General features: G+C 36.5%; 1 long non-coding RNA gene across 1 annotated transcript; it reads left to right on the top strand.

The window, feature by feature from the left end:
• The first annotated feature begins 1030 nt into the window (after nt 1-1030).
• On the top strand, nt 1031-5690 carry LOC140864312 (uncharacterized). The gene is made up of 3 exons (XR_012144201.1): nt 1031-1316; nt 3150-3206; nt 3628-5690. It is a non-coding gene; the product is annotated as an uncharacterized lncRNA (long non-coding RNA).
• Nucleotides 5691-7658: the final 1968 nt, after the last annotated feature.

Genomic DNA, 7658 nt, shown 5'->3' with positions numbered 1-7658 from the left:
AATTGAATGTGATGCGTCAGGTGCAGGAATTGGTGTTTTGATGCAAGGTGGATGGCCAATTGCATACTTTAGTGAGAAACTATGTGACGCCTAAAATCCAATCTACTAAATCTTTGCATTAAATTTAATAAATATTAGGATTATTATTTTTAAGTTTATTTGATTTAAATTCTTTATGTGAGTTGTGTGTTAATAAATATTTTTATTATTTATTCAGTGATTTTATTTTACTAACTATTTAACTAATGTTTTTATTTGTTTAAGTTTATTTGTCTAAATGATTTTTATTGTGCAACTTAATTGTGTTAATATTTTAAAGGTTTAAGCTTGCATATTTAAATGATTTTAATTTTAATTTCTTAGTTTATTCTTTTAAATGATTTTTAACAGTTTAGCTTATTTTGTTTAAATATTTTTGAGTGTCTAACTTATTTATTTTAAATAGCCTAAGTTTTAGCGGTTAGTTATTTTAAATTAATTTAAATTATTTTAAATGTCTAGCTTATTTATTTAAATCCTTTTTAATTGTTCAAATCATTTTAAAGTTTTTATTTTCGTTTGAGTATTTATTTAAATTACTTTTAAACGTTCATCTAGTTTTTTTTTAAATTCTTTTAATCGCTCTGTTTGTTATTTAAAAATCTTATTTATCGCCACAACATCAAAATATTTAAAGCATTGATTTTAAATTTCCTAAGTTAGCGCCTAAAATCCCTGAATTTGAGTTTCACGCCTAAATCTGTTTTAAATATTTATAATTTTATAATTTTCGGTGTTAGTCGCATTTAAATTTAAATTTTTTTTTCCGCGCATTAGAATTAATTTTTTTTTTACTTTTGCAAAAATTAGTATTTTAATTTCCGGGCTAGTAAAATCAAATTTAATATTTTAAATTAGGATTCTAAGCTTGCATTTTTATTCAGTGCGACTTTTAATTGTAGTTCTAATTTCTTTATTGGTTTGACATTTTTTTTAATATATAGCACTTTTAAACTTTTAGTAGCACTTTTACACTTGAACTCAAAGTAAACCCTAGCCTCCAACACCTTACAACCCCAACACACACTCCAACACACACTCAAACTCACACCACTCACGCTCACTCAAACAAGAAGCCGATCTTTTCCCCTGTTCTTCAAGAAGCAAACGCCATCTCCGTTTCTCCTTCAAGCCTTCGCCGCAACAGCCCATCTTCTCCGGCATAGCTGCAACACGGCGAGCACCAGCTGTTCATCCTTCGTTCAAGCTCATTCCGGCCCCTCCCCTGCTCGGCCCAGCTCACTCGAGCTCTTGCTGCCCATTCTTTGATAGATTAGGCAAGGATATGGCTTCCTTGTCTTCCCTTGTAGATTAGTTAGCTTGATTGTTGCACACACACCATTTTCAAAATATATATATACATATACATATACTTGCCCTGTTATTCCTTACATTCGAAAATTTCAGAATTTTGTTGCTACTTTGAATCGGTCATGTTGATTAAATAGATAGATTAATGTTTGGCATTGGTTTTGTGTTGTCATAAATGCCTAGTGCATTTGAGATTTTCCAGAAAGTATGCCTGGGTTTACATTCGAATTTTCTTCTTGAGTTCCTGTTAGCATGTTGGTTCGAATCGTTGACTTTTTCAGATCATTCTTTGATATGGGGTGTTCGATATTTTTCCAGAAATCTCCCTTGAGCATTGCATTCGAATTTTCCTGATTTTGTTGGCTCATGGCTTGATTCTAATTTTCCAACTTTATATACTTGTGTGGTTTGAGCACTTGGGGTTTGATTGTGTTGATTTGGATGGTAATTGAGGAGCCACCATGGGTGATGTGTAGTTCACGTGGTGGTTCCTAGGTTGGCTTGTAGTGGCTTGTAGGGTCGACTGGGATAGAAGGGGGCTGCCCAATCAGTTGCAAATGGGATCGAGTTTGGGAGGTGGATTTTACTGTTGGGATCGAGCTAGGACCTGGTTTCAGAAGCTGTTTTGAGGTTCGAGTAGGTCCATGGAGTGGTCTTAACGCTAGCTTGTTGGCTGGAATTTGTAGGAGACGGGTTGAAGGCCTAGAAGAGGGTACTAGAGGGAAGATCATGTGCAGAATATCTTGTGTCTCAAGGCTGTCCAGAAACTGAATCTTATTCAGGGGTTTAACTTGGGTTTTGGTTAAGGGCTCGGGTTCGGAGTTAGGTCAGGGTGTTAAGAGTATGTCGGTGAAAGCGGAAATCATTTCGGTTAACTCTCGATTGAGTTCTAGATTTTGAAGGTAAATGTGCAGAATTTCTAGGCTTTTAAGCTTGCTGCCCGGAAATGGAAATTTTATAAAATGGTTTCTCAGGAAATAAATTCTGAGAATGATTTCCCTACCTAGTTCCAAGTGTTGTGGAGTCGTGGTTTCAAGCGGAATCCTTTTTGGATTAGAAACGAGGAAGATATAAATTTTTCGGGTAAACCGCTCAAATTTGTTGTAAGTGCAATTTATGGGTTAAATCTTTCATCCATTGGTCTAGTTCCTAAATCACCATCCCGATCATCCATGTGTGAGTCATATGCATGATTATTGAGTAATATTTACATTTACGTCATATTTACATATGCATGCTAAGTCCATATTCAAGTATGAAAGGAAAATATTTTTAGGAACAAAATGAGATGATTGTGACTATAGAAAATATGGGCTTGGACAAGCTAGGAGACGTTCTGACTTCCCTTACCAAATTTATGGGTTTGGACGAGTTGGAAGAAATCTTGGCTTCCCTTACCAAGTATGGGTTTGGATGAGTTGGGAGAAATCCTGGCTTCCCTTACCAAGTATGGGCAAGATGAGTTGGGTGTTATCCTGACTTCCCTGCGGTATAGTGTACTGCAGCTATGATCATGATCGAAATCACACAGTCACAATTCAAGGATCTAAGTTCATTATTCTTATATTTATGTTCAAAACCATTTTCATACATTTACTTTGATTACATTCGACTTAGCCATGCATATGTTACGTCGTATTCTCATTAATTTCAGAAACCTCTCATTTTAAAGTTAAGGGCATGATAGTACTTTCGATATCAGCTATTTTTAATTTGTGTGTGCTTGTATTTACGTAGTACTCGTTATCCTCCCATTTTCTTGCTGAGTCTTTTAAACTCACTACACTCATTGTTTTCAGGTGAGGAATATTTCATTGAGACCGAGGGGCAAGACTATCGAGTGGACTGCGATGCAGGCACGATACATCCCTCTGACCATGCCAGTCTTCCGCAAAAGATTATTTTAACACTTTAAAGTCTTTTATTTTGTTGATTGGATAAATGTTATTGTAAAAATTTATAGGATTATTTGTGGGCATGTAAATATATAATTGCTTGATTTTTTGTTGTTCGAAATGTCGAATCTCTTCTCCGGTTCACGTTCCTTTCTCGTTCTAGTTTATTTAGTGTTGTTTGCTTTTCTTTAAAATTTGTTGTCTGTGACAGGCGGTTTGTGATTTAAATAGATAGGTCATGCCGAAATTTTGAAAAATCCGTATTTTATTTAGTTTAATTATAAATGTAGTTAGGGTCGTTTCAAGTTAAGTGGAGCAGCGTTGAATTATCCTACCTACGACAAGGAATTCTGTCTTGATTCGTGTGCTTGAAACGTGGCAGGATTATTTGAGGCCAAAATAATTTGTGATTCATACGGATCACGAATCTTTAAAGCATCTCAAAGAACAACAAAAGCTGAACAAGAGACATGCCAAATGGGTGGCATTTGTAGAGACTTTTCCCTACATTATTAAGTACAAGCAAGGGAAGGAAAACATGGTAGCGGATACTCTATCACGAAGGTATGTGCTTCTATCTACTCTAGATTCTAAATTTTTGGGATTTGAGTATGTGAAGGAGTTGTATGCCAATGATCTTGATTTTGGTGAGGTTTATGCTTCATGTTTGCATGGTCCGAAGGATAAATTTTTCATGCATGATGGATATTTGTTTAAGAAAGATAAGTTGTGTGTGTCTAAATCGTCCATTCGTGAGTTACTTGTTAGGGAATCACATGGGGGTGGTTTGATGAGATATTTTGGTGTGGCTAAAACTTATGACACTTTGCATGAACATTTTTATTGGCCACATATGAAACATGATGTTGAAAGTATTTGTGAGAGGTGTGTGACTTGTAGGATATCTAAGTCTAAAACACAACCACATGGATTGTATACTCCACTTCCTGTTCCTTGTGAACCGTGGGTAGATATTTCTATGGATTTTATTTTAGGACTACCAAGGTCTAAGAAGGGAAGGGAATTCAGTGTTTGTGGTGGTTGATAGATTTTAAAAAATAGCTCATTTAATTGCGTGTCATAAATCTGATGATGCATCTCATGTTGCAGACTTGTTCATTAATGAAATTGTTAGACTGCATGGCATGTCCAGGAGCATTGTGTCTGATAGGGATGTTCGTTTCTTGAGCTACTTTTGGAAAACATTATGGTGCAAACTTGGTACTAAACTACTGTTTTTGACTACATGTCAACGGATGGTTAAACTGAGGTTGTTAATAAGACGTTAGGAACTTTATTGCGTACTATAATTAAAAAGAATTTGATGAGTTGGGAGAAATGTTTGTCATTTGTTGAGTTTTCATATAATCGTAGTGTGCATTCTACTACAAATTTTTCACCATTTGAAATTATGTATGATTTTAATCCTTTAACCCCGTTGGATTTAATGTCTTTGCCTATGAGTGAAAGGGTTAATATGGATGAAAAGAAAAAGGCTGAGTTTGTGAGAAATTTTCATGAGAAAGTGAAAACGAACATCGAGAAAAAGAACTTGCAATATACAAAGCAAGTAAACAAATAAAAAGAAGGTCGTGTTCGAACCCGGTGATTGGATATGGTTGCATTTGAGGAAGAAACGTTTTTCGGAGAAGCGGAATTCTAAGTTGTTACCTAGAGGCGATGAATCTTTCCAAGTCTTGGAGCGGATCAATGACAATGCCTACAAATTAGACTTTCCAGGTGAGTACAATGTGAGTACAACTTTTAATGTTTCTGACTTGTCTCCGTTTGATGTAGGTGATGGTCAAGATTTGAGGACAAATCCTTTTCAAGAAAGGGAGGATGATGCGATCATGGATAGCTTGCATGTTGGCCACATGACTAAGGATCCGTTGGAGATGCCAAGAGGACCAATTACGAGAGGTCGGGCTAAGAGATTCAAAAATGCACTTCAATTGTTGGTGATGAATTATCAAGAAGGCATTGGAATGCTTGAAGATCACTTTGGGGAATGTTACAATATTATTAAAGTCCAAAGAAGTCAAGAAAGTGGAGAAAATAGCAAACACAAAAATAAGTGACATGGGCCCGAGAAGCCCGCGCGCCCGCGCATCCGAGTGAATTATGAAGTTTTTAGGCAGACATCCATGCGCGCTCGCGCCATATACATCGCGCGCTCGTGCCGTCTGAGGACTTTTGAAGATAGGATTTCCGAGAGCCATGCGCGCCCGCTCCTGCACTCTCTTTCACACAGTTTGGCATTTTGTGTGTGTGCGAGATTTTTTGATATTTTGGCATTATTTTTCCTATTTTGAGTCTTTTAATTATACTAAGAAACTTTTAGGAGATATCTTTGATATCTTTAGATATATTTTGAATTATTTTGTGATATATTTTATTATTTTGTAGTTGTATTATAAATACAACAAAACATTCATTATTGTTATAGAATTCAGATTTTGATATTGATCAAGAAAACTTTTAGGAGATATCTTTGATATCTTTAGATATATTTTGAATTATTTGATATCTTTTATTAATTTATTGTTGTATTATAAATACAACAGAAACATTCATTATTGATATAGAATTCAGATTTTGATATTGATCAATTAAAATTCTCTCTAGAATTTTTATTAAGCTTTTGCTTACCCAAAAATAAAACTTTTAAAAGTTCTTCAACTTTGTGGAATTTTTCGATTGATTATCCTCGTGGGTTGTCAGAAACAGGTTTTCTGAATGTCCCGTTGTGATCAGTTGTCTTCTTTGTGATTATTTGTTGCTAGTTTCAAGTAAGCTAGAGGTGAATAATCCAAAACTTTTACTTGTTTCAAGATTGAGAAAATTTCTTGATTTCTTTTGTTATTGAATTGAGGGTACGATTTTAATATAGTCTAGTTTGTCTTCCATACATTAAGAATTCATATCAGAGCCTAAAGGCTCAACAAGTATAAATCATGGAGTAACGAAGGATACATAATACATACACAACACTTTAAAATATTTTTACTCAAAATAATTTGAAAATTTTCCCCGGAAAAATTCTTGAAATTAAATGTAGATGAGGCTTAGAACTTTAATGAAATCACATGCAATGAACTCACTTAACTTTAACTCAAACTCATGCTTCCAAGTTTAACTTTACTCACACATGGACTTTAACTTTCCTCATGCCTTTAAACATGAACTTTCATAAAATTTAACTTTAACTTTTCTCTGTGAATTTAGATCCTCGATTGTGACCTTCTGTTTTGATCGATCAATGGATACAGTACTATGCTGGCAAAGAAATCAAGTTTTTCTCGGCTCCACATTGCTCATCTGATTTGGAATGAGAGCCGAGATGCCTCCCGACCCCACACTACACGTCTGATTTGGTAGGGGAGCCGGGATGTCTCCCGACCCCACACTACAGGTCTGATTTGGTGGAGGAGCCGATATGTTTTCCGACCCCACACTACAAGTCTGATTTGGCAAATGAGCCGAGGCATCCCCCTAACCAACATTACATATTTGTTGTCACAATCAACTCTTCTCATTCAAAAATATTTTCTTGCCTCAAATTCAAACTTTTACTTGACTTGAAAATGCAAAGGTCTTGTGGACTTGAAAATGCAAAGATCTTGTACTCAACTTGTATAAAACTTTACTCAACTCAAATGATTGAAGCAACACACTCGAATACACAACTTTAGAGGATGAAAACATTGCTTTAAATTAAGGAAAAATGATGATTAAGTGGCTGCCCCCTAGCATATGAACTTCCCTTGTCACTTAGACTTATCCCTCCTTAGGCTCGTTACGGGCGATCGGCCCGTACGACCCTTAGACTAACCCATCCTTAATCGAATGGACTCCCGCTTGAACCGACATCTCCTACACTCCATGTACTAACCCAATATCCAGTCCTTAACCTCAAAAGTTCACTAGACCAGCCCTTAATCCTCAGCACTATTACAGCCCCCCTTAAACCCGTAAAATTCTTCACCGACTACTCGATGCTAAATTTCCCTTAACTTGACATCCCTATCCGAAACAAATTCAACTTGAACCGACACAACCCTCACATCCTAAGCTCGAACTAGGACCAGCCCACAGCCAGCCAAAGCGTCCAGAACCATCCACCTGAACTGAGGAGCCACTGACCATGCACATGGGCACCAAACTTCTGCACATCACATCCAAGAGCAAATCACCCATTTGCACCCCTTAACCTCAACCGACCCTTGACCAGCCCCTACACGCACACCTTGGACCCTCCCTAGGACCAGCCCTAGCCCCCGGAACAGCCCATGGTTCGACCATCCCATCCAAGACCCGAACTAACCCAATGATACTAACGGCCAACAAACAAAACATAGCTTTTGAAACTCTTCAAATGACCAGCCCCTAAACCAACTCCAACCATCAATA

The sequence above is a fragment of the Henckelia pumila genome, chromosome 4 (genome assembly GCF_033568475.1).
Source record: "Henckelia pumila isolate YLH828 chromosome 4, ASM3356847v2, whole genome shotgun sequence".
NCBI lineage: Eukaryota > Viridiplantae > Streptophyta > Magnoliopsida > Lamiales > Gesneriaceae > Henckelia > Henckelia pumila.
Note: the sequence above shows the minus strand (reverse complement) of the source record. Positions and strands in the feature narration are given on the sequence as shown.